Consider the following 12718-nt stretch of genomic DNA (forward strand, 5'->3'; position numbering starts at 1 on the left):
TGCAAGAGCCAGAGTGTGACTGAGGTGTGTTCCAACCTGTTTAATACACGAGCTCAGTAAAGGAGATTTCAGTGTGCTCTGTGTTTGTGCCCAGCTTTGCAGGGCCATGGCAGTGCTTTCTGTGGGATGGATGTGCAGAGGGGTTTGTGCTGGCCAGGGAATGCCAGATATTCTAGGAAGCCTCCATGGCAGCTTAAGGTAGTTTGGGAGAGAAAATGGGGTGCTGCTCAGCTGAGTGAGCAGTAAGGGCTGAGTTTCCTCTTCTGGCCATAATTCATCTGCTCTGTGCATTCCTGTCTCCAAGAAATATGGACGAGCCAGGCCCTGAGTGCAGGACACACAAGAAGCCTTAAGCTCCTGGCATGTAAATATTTGTGAAGCAGCCAGTGAGTCCTGTGCATCAGGCTAAACACCAGTTCTGCTGTTGTATTCTCAAAGGCAGGGCTATTTTATTCAAGCCCTAAACTGGGTGCTGTGTAGCTGCCACTAAGGAACAGTTTCTTTACAACTGATCTCTAGAGAAAGATTGTTTCCCACCTACCCTGAGGTGTTCCTTGCAGGAACTTTGCTCTTTGCTTCCCTGGCTTACTCTATTTTTTGGACATGGTAAAGACCTTTAATGTAGGAAGCTGTAGTGGGGAGAAGGCAGGGCTTAAAAACAGTGATAGGGAGATAATTGTGGAAGGCTTAGATAACCAACTTCAAATCCAAAGGTTTCATTCAGTCCTGTGACTTCAAAGACAGCAATTTAATTATGTTGTTGGGAGGGGATGAGAGTATCCACGCAGCCTGACTTGCAGTACCTACATGAGGGGTCTCCAAGGAAAGAAGTGGACTCTCATTTTTTATTTAAGTTACTTTCTGGGAGATCTTCTCTCTCTTTTTTTTTTGAGTACAGAGTGTGCCAGGATGAGCAGAGCCAAACCATTTCACATTAATTCCTTCAGTATGAGGAATTTGCTGTAGACTGAAGGCTGGGATCTCCTCTCTCTTGTTTCACTGGGAGAGAAAAATTACTCATCTGTCAAATGTTAACCAGACCCAGCTCCCTGAGCTGTTTTGCTCAATACATGGTTTTCATTGACACATTTTTAAATGCAGTTCCAGCTATAGCACGCCTGTCCTTTATGCCATCACCCAAAATGCTTCAGTATCTACTTTCCTAAGTATTTCCTTCAGAGAGGGACAGAAGTGTACTCCTCATTTCTTATGAACTGAATGCACCAGCAGACTGAACAGTCACAACATGGACTTTCTACTACCTTTGATCTCATTTTTTGTGTGCAGGGAAATGATCTGAATGAGTTCAGTGGTGAAAAGGCATTGTGTACACAAAGACTATTTCCAAGGAGCTCTGTTGTTGACTTAGACTTGCTTCTCGAGTGTTGTTACAGTGTTTTCACTTGGTTTCTCTGTTTTGGGGGTTGATTTATGGTTGTTTATGCAGATCAGAAGCCTGAAGGAGGCAAGTGCTTTCAGAGGGGCAGGTACAAGAGTGGGGCAGGGCAGACAAGCAGATGCCTGGATGTCTGCAGCAAATAAGAATCCTGGCTACAGGTGTCACTACTGAACTGAGCAAATATGTTGTGCCAAATAAAGTAATTTTAGCTGATTTATTACAGTGCTTAAAGAAGTTCTGGGGTTTTTTTCAGAATCAAAGTAGGCTACTCTATCTAGTCCCTTTTCACATCCCATCTTCTGATAGACAACTGCAAACCCTATTGACTAAAATATGCCCTTATTGTGGTAGGTTAATACTGGACAAAAATAGAAGCAAAATAACATTAACAAATTCCTGCATTTCTTACAAAAAAATCTGTACCTGGTCACTTTGACATTCTGAGATGATGCAATAGTTAACATTTGGTTTGCCTTTCTCACACAGGCTCTCAATGCCCTTGAAATCTCCATGTCATATGTATTGTTTCTAATGGGGACACTGCAAACCAGGGACCAAATCTGAGCAGGGGGGTGAACTCCCATATGACTGTTACATCATTTAGAAATATCAGCAGCCTGTTTCTTAGAAGAGAACAATCACACCATATTGCTACATAGAAAACTACATTTTTTGTACGTCTGGGACAAGGCTGAGCCTGAAAATGATAGCCTGAGACAATGCAGAAGTAATATCAGTGTGGAGAAAAAGAACTCCTTTTTGCCCTTTTCTTTCTTACCTCATCAAACTGATGGCTTATAATAAATCTGATGATTCTGACAGTTCTGGGTGTCAGGAGTTCATTCCTGAGTGCAGCAGGAAGCGCTGCTGGGTTTCAGAAACTGCCCTAATAGCAATGCAGCAGCTCAGCAGAGCAAATCCAGGGAGAAGATTCCAGAGTCCCCAGTTACACCTGAGTTAGAGTGAGGATTTGTGGGAAAGAATTGCAGGTTTTATTCTCCCCCCACCACGAGAGCACTGATGAATCCTGTGTGATGCCATTAATAACTAATCAGATAATACAGGTGTTACACTGCCACTGTGCCCAACACTCCATCCCGAGCGCAGGGGCAGCAGGGAACACACACAGAGCTGGGATTTGAGAAACCTGCACTTGCTCTGTGGGGGGGAGATGTGAGATGTCACAACTGCAGCATAACACTCGTGCTTAGATCAGGCCAACCTTTTAACTGCCGTGGTAGGAACAAGGACTTTCCCAGCTGTTCTTTCTTCCTTATCCCGGGCCACAGCCCCAGGGAAAGCAGCTCTAAAGCATATTTGCCTTCATGATACAGGTCAAGAGCCAGGATGAGAACAAAGGCACTCCTTGGTGCTGATAACGACTTTTTGTGGTTGAAACTGCATCCTTGATGTGCAGTTGTTTTATGTGGCTCCATCTCCTCCTGTTATCAGCTGGGAGCAAGTGCTGGAGTTTCTCTCCTGGTGGATGGAGCTGACTCCTGATGGGGCTCCCACTTGTACAGAGGGCTACAAAAACTTCTTCAGTAAGTCTGCTTTGTGGAGGACTCTGAAGGAAACTCCAGCCAAAGTTAAAATAGCTGTTAAATTTCAGATCTAAGAATTTAACTACTTAGTAACAATAAGGATTTCATTTATTGGAATAATATATTCTAACTATACAACCACAGACAGCCCTTTGTTTGAATTTACAAGACAATGAGGGCCACCCCTGACATCTCACACGGTGCTTCTTGGGCAGAGTCAGAGAATTCGACACAAAGCCACAGACCCTTTAGGATTTTAATGTGACTTTAGGGAGGTTCTGGGTCTTGCTCAGGACTTTCCTTAAAGACACCAGGAGGTGGGAAGTGAAACCTTCCAGTGATGAAAAATTGTCGAGGATTGGGTTGTACAGCCACTGCAAGAGTAGTACACAGGTGAGAAAAGGAACCGTTGGCAACTTTTGAGTTCAGATTTCTCTAAGCTCAAAGAAGAGAGCAGAAAAACAAGCTGTGATATGAAAAGCCTCTGGTCAATTTTAACGTTTAAATTATTCCATGTTAGTGCCAGCCTGTTGTTTCTAACGGTGGCTACAACTGTAAACCCTGACTTCTGCTCCAATGGGGACGTTCTGGGTCTCTCTGCAGGACTTCAGTCACCTCAAACCATTCCTAAAGTTCCTCAGACAGAGGAGGGTGCCCAGCAAACAGCAGCACGTGTGTCACGGGTTAAAGGAGCTGCAGTCACACATCTCTGAACGCTGGCTATGAAGGATGAGTCAGGAGAGCCCTGCCTGCCTCCAGCCTCTCTGGGGAACAGGCCGGCTTGGCAGCTCAAGGAGATACTTATTAGCAAGAGGAATCAAAGCCAGGAAGAGCGGAGATGTTCCCAGGAGCTCAGACAGGCTGCCAGCCCTGCCCGGTGTCCCGGTGAGCTCAGACAGGCTGCCAGCCCTGCCCGGTGTTCCCAGGAGCTCAGACAGGCTGCCAGCCCTGCCCGGTGTTCCTGGGAGCTCAGACAGGCTACCAGCCCGTCCCTGGAGTTCTAAGGTGTCCCGGTGAGCTCAGTCAGGCTAACAGCCCGTCCCTGGAGTTCCAAGGTGTCCCGGTGAGCTCAGGCAGGCTACCAACCCTGCCCGCTGCTCCAAGGTGTCCCGTGAGCTCGGACAGGTGCCAGCCGTGCCCGTGTGCTGGCACAGGGCCGGGGGCAGCGCTGGCCGCCCGCTCTGCCCGCAGCCCCGGGGTCTCTCTGCAAAAGGCCGCTGGAGAATGCCCAGTGCAGAGCCCGCGGCTGCCGTGGGGGCTGAGCCATTGTTGGGCACGGCTGGGTTATCTGACACCGCGTTCCGAGGAGGTGAAGTGAATGTCAGCCTTCAGTAAAGGCACCCGTGCCCGTGCCGAGCCATGGCCGTGCCCCGTGACCGCGATCCCACCGCCTGAGCGGCCCGGGCTGGTCCACACTGCGCCCAAATTCCGCATGGCACCTAACCTAAGGCTTCTGATATAGAGTTATCTTGCAGATACAGCACCGTGCTGATCTGCTTTGCGTATTTCTCTGCTTTTCGGTCAGCCTGACGCGGCCAAAGGCATCTGCTGACTCAGGCCAGCATCCCTGGCGATCTGGGGGAGTTCTGTCTCCAGCCAAGCATCCAGGAGAGACAGAGGGTCATTCACTGGTGAAAGAGGCACTGGGCAGTACTGAGGGCAGCTACCAAACCGGAGCGAAATTGCAGCTTTAGTGCAGCATGAAATCCTTTAACTGAGAGGTGTTCCTGCGTCTCTGGATTTCCAGGTTTCATATCCTGGATACTTTATGGTGTGTGCAAAGAGCAAACAACAGCACCAGCTGAGGTTTACCTTGCAGGGGGAAGTGCACAGTCAGAGCCAAGGCAGAGGGAGTGAGAGCAACGTGACCTTTACAGATCCACCCATTTCTGCATTCTCAGAGGTTTGGTTTGGGGTCATTCCTGTTTCTTCCACACCCCTCCCGTAGCGACACTCAGATGGGAGAGCTTTTGCACCATCTGGAGGAAGGAGCTCTTTGGTTTATACATGCAGATTCTCTTTGTGCAGATGAGCTCAGTGCAGGGGTGCTGACCACGGGAAATCCAATCCCCAGCTCTTTGTGCCACGTTTGCACCGACCCCATTAGAGCTGACCCACGTCTGGAGAGAAAGTCTCCCAAAGCAACCTCAGCCAGTCTGGGTGAATTGAAAGTCACTGAGAGCTGGTTCCCCTCAGTCCAGACTTAGGAAAGATGGCTGGAGTTGATTAGGAATTTTTGGTAACCAGAGGGCAAAATTTTTTATCACAGCATTAAAGTCTCTTTCCTTTCTACTCCCACTTCTGAATAATTCACAGTTGAAAACTCATTTCACTTCGTCTTTCAAACACAAAAGTTGGCCTTTGATCTAGAACTAAGTATGGAAAGCTTTGACCCAAGAGGAACGTATTTACTGAAGTTAGAAACAATAGAAACAAGGGTTTAAACTGAGTACCAACCCTGCATTTTCAGAGGTTTTGCCTGAGTTTGCTGAGGTTGTGTAGAAAGCTTCAGCCAATGGATAAAGTATAAAATATTGTATTTATTGGAGCTATTTCTTCTGTGCAGTTCTTCACCAAATCAAGAGTTAGGTGTTCTGATAGTTTTATGTTATTAACACATTTTGAGCCCCTTTTCTCCCCTTGCCAGGGGGAGTTCTGTACCTGCAGAGAAGTGTCCCAGGATAGAGAGCCAAGGGCTGAAACCCAGGAACTTTCCAGCCCCTGCATTCTATTATTAGTGCCTGAGAGCTCTTCCCCAGGAGACAGGGGTTCCTATACAGAGGAAAGCTTCAAGGGAAATGTTTGAGACAGATCATCATTAAATCCACTGAAGATTCAGTGACGTGAATGTACAAATTCAATGTGGGCCCCAGTTAGGTTCATTTACTTCTGGGTTCCTTCCAGCATTGAAAAGAAACCAAGGGACATTTTCAACCTTCAGAGAAGGACCTGACACTGTACCAAGTTTTTTCTTACATCTTCAGATGCCTAAAGGGGATCTGTACCTTTGGTGTCATCCTACAAAGACTCTGCTGTCGGAGGCTGCAACACAGCCAACCATTATTTCATGTACTTCCAGCTGAGGAAAAAAATGAACCAACAATCACTGAAATCTCAGGACAACCACACAGAGCCCAGAGCTGTGCAATGTAGACTCGAGCCAATCTGCACCAGCTGGGCAGGGAACTTGGCTGCTTTTGGCCCATAAAGGCAGCACCTCCAGCAGCTGGAAGCGGCCTGGCACAACAGGTTGGAGATTCTCTGCGTGTCCCAGCGGAGAATGTGCAGCAGCACAGGGCACAGCTCTGCCCTCAGCAGCACTGAGGATCACAGAGGGTTTGTGTTGCTCAGGACTCACCTGGTGTCTTGGTCTGAGTCCATTTTTTATTGATTGGCTGGCCTAGAGGGATTTATGCCCTTCCCTCATTCTGTCTGAATGCACAGAGAGCCAGAAAAATCACTAACAACTCCCTGAAGTTGTGGTGTCCCTTCTCCAAATCACCCAGTGGTTGTGTAGAACACCACAGAGTGCCCAGGAGCAGGGCAGTGCTGCACAGCAGGGATAAACTGAACTAAACTTACTCATTTAATACAATTACTAATAATTGTAAAGCTGCATTAGTTGAGCCCTAGAATTTCAGTGGACTGAGAAGTTTTGTATTGCTCTTGAAAGAGCTTTCATGAAAATGCACAGCCAGATGTGACTCCTGGAGTATCCCAAGGGAACAGAAGGAGCCCCTCTGAACGGGCTGTGTACCTGTGGTACCCACCAACACTCTCCTCAGCCTCTGCTCTGCCTATCAGCCACAATAAACCCATCCAATGTCTGTGAGAGGTAAATGATGCATTTGGGGGCACAGCTCCACTTGCACTTCCCCAGAACAGCTTTGTGTTTTAATTTGTTGTCTAATGCAGGTTTGAAGCCTGTCTGTGGTGCAGTGCTTGGCAGTGAATGGGTATTTCTAACACCCAGAATCATCACTAGAAATCAGAAAGAGGAACTGAAAAAGACCAATAGGATCCAATACGGATAAACTTGAGATTTTTTGTAGCCAAACACATATCTGTGTAACTGCAGATGGCTTTTATGAGGTTGTACAGCTAAGAACACATTGCCTTCTGCTAACTGCAAAGCTGTAATAAAGAGAAAATACAAACGTTTCGGTTTTCTTGTCCAACAGAAGAAATAAGATGCTGTGCTGATATACCACGCAGTACACTCAAATTTCTCCCAAGATTATTTTTATAGATGTTCCTCTCACTCCCTGGTGAACAGACTCCAGGTTTTTCTCCCTTGAGAAGCTAACCAGGCTTTAATTTCTGTCAAAGACAGAACAAGTCAGTCTGGGATCTTGCATCATGTTCTCATTGTTGCCATATTTCCTTTCCTGTGCATATCAATAACAATCTGAAGATGTTAGTTCAAGTGGGGAAAGCTGCACTGCACACCCAGGCTGGGGAGGGCATTTGGGTAGCCCTGAATGCCCCCAGGAATGGACCCAGAGCTGGGACCCACTGAGGCTGAGGATCAAACTGATGGGCACCCCCTGTGTGCTGAGGATAACTGTGTCATTTGGGGGATTGCAATCACTGTCTCCCTCAAAACACTCATCCTGCATGGACCAGCATCTTTTCCAGTGGCAAACTTTCAGACTTGAGCTCAACCAGGGAAGCAGTGAGGGTAAATCCTGCCCTGTCTCCTCATGACTCAGAGCAAGGGCCAGCTTGCCATGTGAACACTGAACCCTCAGAAGGCCAAGAGCCTTGTGTGGTGCCACAGGGCAAACAAGTGGGTTTGGTTGTGAGAGCTCCTAAACAAATCACTGATATCCTGGTATTAATCCAGGATTTTGGCTCACTGTCAGATTACAGACTGGCTTGGAAAGAGTTAACAATAATTTCCCTCCTACCCTGTAGCAAATTTTCCTGCAAAATGTCTGCAGGTAGCTGGAAACAAATATCTAGAGATCCAGGAGCATGGGGGCATCAGAGCAGCTCTGCAGCTGCAGACAGGCAGCAACAAATTCCTCTGCTGGCTGTGTGTAAGGTTAATGCTGCCTGTGGGATTGGAGGGGTTAAGGGGCTGGATATCCAAAGCCACTCCTTCAGATCACTTTATTCAAATCCTGGATCACAAATGTTTTCAGAGCACTTTAACAGAATTAACTCCTACTTGTCTCAGTGGTGAGTTCACTGGTGCTAAGGCAGTGCTGGAGCTGGCATGCCGTGGCTCCAGACTAAAAAATTCCAGCTCCAGGGATATAAAGAACATGTGGAAGTTCCTGCAGCCAAGTGCTTGCAATCCATAAACCACGAAGTGTCTGTGGCTGGTGGGGATGGGGAGTGCTGCAGTTCATTAGTGAGCACAGCTGCACGTGGGCTGCGGGGGGACACGGTTTGGGGGGTTCTTGGAGCCTGGGGGACTGTCCATGGCAGAGCCATTGCCATGGCACAAGTGGCTGTGCCAGGACACGAGCACAGCTGTGCTCACGGAGCCGTGGAGCCCATGGCCCAGAGGATGTGTCTGTGATGAACGGTGGGACGAGGCCTGGGAAACAAACACCTTTTACCTAAACCTCAGCCCGTGGAAAGCAGCAAAAAAACCCCCAAAATCACTATAAAAAATCATTTCCCATTTTGCTTCCAGCTGCAGAGAGGGAAGCCTGGCAGAGCTGCCAAACAACAAGGCCAAAGGAATACCTGCTCAGAGCAAAAGTACCAGAGCGAGCAGTTAATGTCTAATTCTAAATTAGAGCTTCATTTCTTGGAAGTCATCTGTGAGCTGTCCCCTCACAGAAGGTTACAGAGTGCCTGGATGTGATGTAATTGTTCTGGCACTGACAACCTGCTGAGAACTAACTCTGCTGGGATTAGTTCATTCCTACAACTGAGAGACTGGTGAATCTATAGTGTTGTTCAGATTAGGGCACAGAACTAGAAGGAAATTCCTTGGACCTCAGGTCCAGTGCTCCTCCTATCACAAAGAAATCCTCATTTTCAGCGGGGTGGTGACCTGCCCCCTCAAATTCACTGTTTTTTGAATCCTGCCTGACTTGGTGGGGAAGGCTGAAGGGTAATTTAGGAGTAGTTGTATGAATGAGGCCATCACCACTTTCACTGCGTCAGCTGGTAAAAACTTGTTTATTCATGAATATTACCCAGTTTAAAACACAAAATGTGACTAATTTTCTTTCTTTTTAGGCTGTCCTCTTTAACATTCAGGTGGGACTATGTTCGCTCAGAGGGTGAGAGAACAACCAAGATGTGGTGACTTCACTGTGAACTGCACAAGTAGTGGTGTTTGAAAACCAAATGTTCAGGTATTTTTGCAGTGGGAGCCTCCATGAAGCAAAGGCTGAATGGGACTATTCCAATACCTAAATCTCCAAGTTTGGTCTCTTTACATTTGCTGCCATTTGGTCTGTTCCAGTGAGTCACAACACAATCACATTTAGAATGATAATAAACTTGAAAAGCTGGCAATCCTGAGCATTTGGTATTTCTAGAATGGAGAAGTGATAGCTGGCACTTTAAATGTAACAAGTCAAACTTGCTGAAATTTTTCCAGCCAGGACAGTTTTCCATCAGAAAACGTTGATTCGGTGGAAACTCACTGGACTATTTCTGGTCAATCCTTAATCTTAGCAACTCTCTTTCTGCTGATGTGAAGTGACTCCCGTTTAACTGATCCTGTGGATGGCTCCTTCTTGCTCACTTTCTCCTGCAGCTCAGCAGAGCAGTGGGTGCACCTTTGGCTCTCTGGTGCTGTGCTGCTCAACACATATTTACAACTTCTTTTTAACAGCAGTTTTAAGTACTGAAGTGTTCTTTTTTTTTTTCCCCTTGAAAGAAACCTGCAGATCTGAACACATGGCTGTCACAGTCTGGGTTATTTGCCTCCATTTACTCTCTGCTGACATGACCCATAGGGTATAAATTGAATTTTGGTCACTTACATCATCACAGTCTAATACTGTAGCCAAAACTCCCCTTGTTACTGTTAAAATTCCTAATTTTTGGAGTGCCTCAGGCTCTGCTTTGCCCCTCTCCTCACTCCTGCTGCAGTGCTGCTTCCTTTGTCTCTCTGGCACCGTGTGGGACACAAGAGCTGCCTCCCGAGCAGCTTTCCTGGGCCTCATGAACTCCTGCTGAAGTCTCATATTTCAGATGCCAGGTTAAGGCTTGGGTCATAATCTTCAAAGTAGTTAATGGATCAAGCCTCAGCTACATGAAAGGCTGAATTTTGATCTGTGAACCATCGTGACAGCTGCATTTCCTTGGGGCAATGCAGGTTACAAAGGCCAGGAGGAAGTGTGGGAAAGGGAGGAACGGGGTGATCTTAACTGAGAGCAACAAGGGTTGGAGGCAACACTCAGAAGATGGGCTGCAGATCCAGACCTCTCAAAACTGAGCCACTCCAAAAAGTGATTTCCCCCTGGCTCTGAGCAAACAAACAGCAACACCTCAGCACCTCACTCAAACAAATCCCCAGGGCATTTTTTCCAGAGAGCCACCAGAAATTGCTACAAATTGGGTTTGAAATGCAAAGTTCTCGAGCAGCCAAGTGCTAGAACAGCTTTTCTCCCTTGTCTCCAGACGTGGCCCTGCATTCCCAGAATGCCCCAATGGTAAGAGATTGTCTGGATGAAGCAGAATCAGCACCAAAAATTAATGCAAAATATTCAAGTAGAAACAATCAAATACAGATGAGGAGTCTTTTCTTTAAGAGGGACTCTCTGTGAAGCTGAGGATGAATATAGTGCACAGTTTACTTCTGAAGATAAACCAGAGGTTTTCAATCCTGTTCTAAGCTAAATGAGTGCATTTCAAGCTCAGTGTTCACCCAAACACAAAGGTCCCACTTGGTTAATCTTCCACGGAGGTTTCAACCAACTCAGTTAAACTGGTGTAAACACTTCTGTAAAGACTCTTAGTTTAGTTTATGTCAACTTGGAATCTGTTTATGGCAACCCAAAATAAGCTATTCTTACACTTGACTACAAATGTCAGCCAACATCTTGCACCGATTTTGGCCGAACTGATTTAAAATAGAATGTCAATATAAACTTGTGCAACTTCCCTGTAAACTGGAACCTTCTCTAGTGGGATCCCCGCGTCCCGCATGGCACGTCCTCCCTCTCGTGGCGGACACGGAGATTCGCAGTGTCGGGAGCGCACGTGAAAGCCCTAAAATGGATTAACTGGGCTGCCCTGAGCCACGGCCCTTATTTTGGTATTCAAAGGTAAATGAACACAGAGCTTTAGAAAGAGAGATTTGCAAAATACTTAAGTTGGTACTTCGAAAGACAGAACTTACAATCATTTTGGAATAAAGTTACTACTAAATTATCAGCAAACATTGCTGGTAAAATCACTATATTAATAATATATTAATAATAATGCACTGGACTACTAGTACAGAATCACAGAGTCACAGACTGGTTTGGACTGGAAGGCACCTTAAATCCCATCCCATTCCACCCCCTGCCACAGGCAGGGACACCTTCCACCAGCCCAGGTTGCTCCAAGCCCCGTCCAACCTGGCCTTGGACACTTCCAGGGATCCAGGGGCAGCCACAGCTTCTCTGGGCAACCTGTGCCAGGGCCTGCCCACCCTCCCAGCCAGGAATTCCTTCCCAATATCCCATCCATCCCTGCCCTCTGGCAGTGGGAAGCCATTCCCTGTGTCCTGTCCCTCCATCCCTTGTCCCCAGTCCCTCTCCAGCTCTCCTGGAGCCCCTTTAGGCCCTGCCAGGGGCTCTCAGGTCTCCCTGGATCCTTCTCTTCCCCAGGTGAACACCCCCAGCTGTCCCAGCCTGGCTCCAGAGCAGAGGGGCTCCAGCCCTGGGAGCAGCTCTGTGTGCTCCTCTGGACCTGCTCCAGCATCTCCACACCCTTGCAGTGCTGGGAAGGACAGTCTGCTGACATCACACACTGCTCCTGGTGCAGTGCTGCTGCCTGCACAGCCTGTGCTCAGGGAGGGTCCCGGGAAAGGAAAGCTGGCAAGGATGGATGACCAGGAATTGGGTGTGGCTTGGTCAAAGTGGGGACCAGGAGAGAAGGTCCAGAGGAATGAGGTTTGCAGATTTGAGACAGTCCAGAAACTGCATTTCCAAAGTGAGTGTCCCTCTGCATCCTCTGCAGGCAGAGAAGCTCCTGGACAGCTGGATGCCAACTGAGCCCCACGGCAGTGCTGAGGCACAGGATCCCAGTGATCCACGAGGCCTTCCCAGCCCTGCCCCTTGGATACTGGGGATGGAAATACCAGGCAGGGCCAGCAGGGCAGGGAGCTGTGCCTCTCACAGACAGGAAACAGCTGCCTGAGGCTGCAGTGGAGGCACAGCCACACAACATCCATCCCTGCCTTTATCTGCTCCTTGCCCCACAGATCACCAGAGCAACCATCAGGTGACTGCCAGTGTGCTCAGGGGAGGCTTGGAGCTGCCATGAGGGCCTAAGTCCAGCATTCCCAGATTAATGTAATCGCTGGGATTACTTTACTGACACCATTACAAGGTTTTCTCCTTGGAAATGTTACCTAAAAGGATTTGGTGGCAGATGAGTCCTCTCATGCTCCACCCTGCCAGGGTAGAGCTGTGTCTTACAGTCAAGGACAGTGAGCTGATCAGGGGGATGGAGCCCCTCTACTGCAAGGAAAGGCTGAGAGAAATGGGATTGTTCAGCCTGGAAAAAAAGAGGCTCTGGGGTGACCTGATTGGGGCCTTCCAGTGCCTGAAGGGAAACGACAGGAAAGATGGAAGAGACTATTTACAAG

This window comes from Empidonax traillii, unplaced genomic scaffold (genome assembly GCF_003031625.1).
Source record: "Empidonax traillii isolate 1590-97213 ecotype Southwest subspecies unplaced genomic scaffold, ASM303162v1 scaffold209:size809316, whole genome shotgun sequence".
Lineage (NCBI taxonomy): Eukaryota > Metazoa > Chordata > Aves > Passeriformes > Tyrannidae > Empidonax > Empidonax traillii.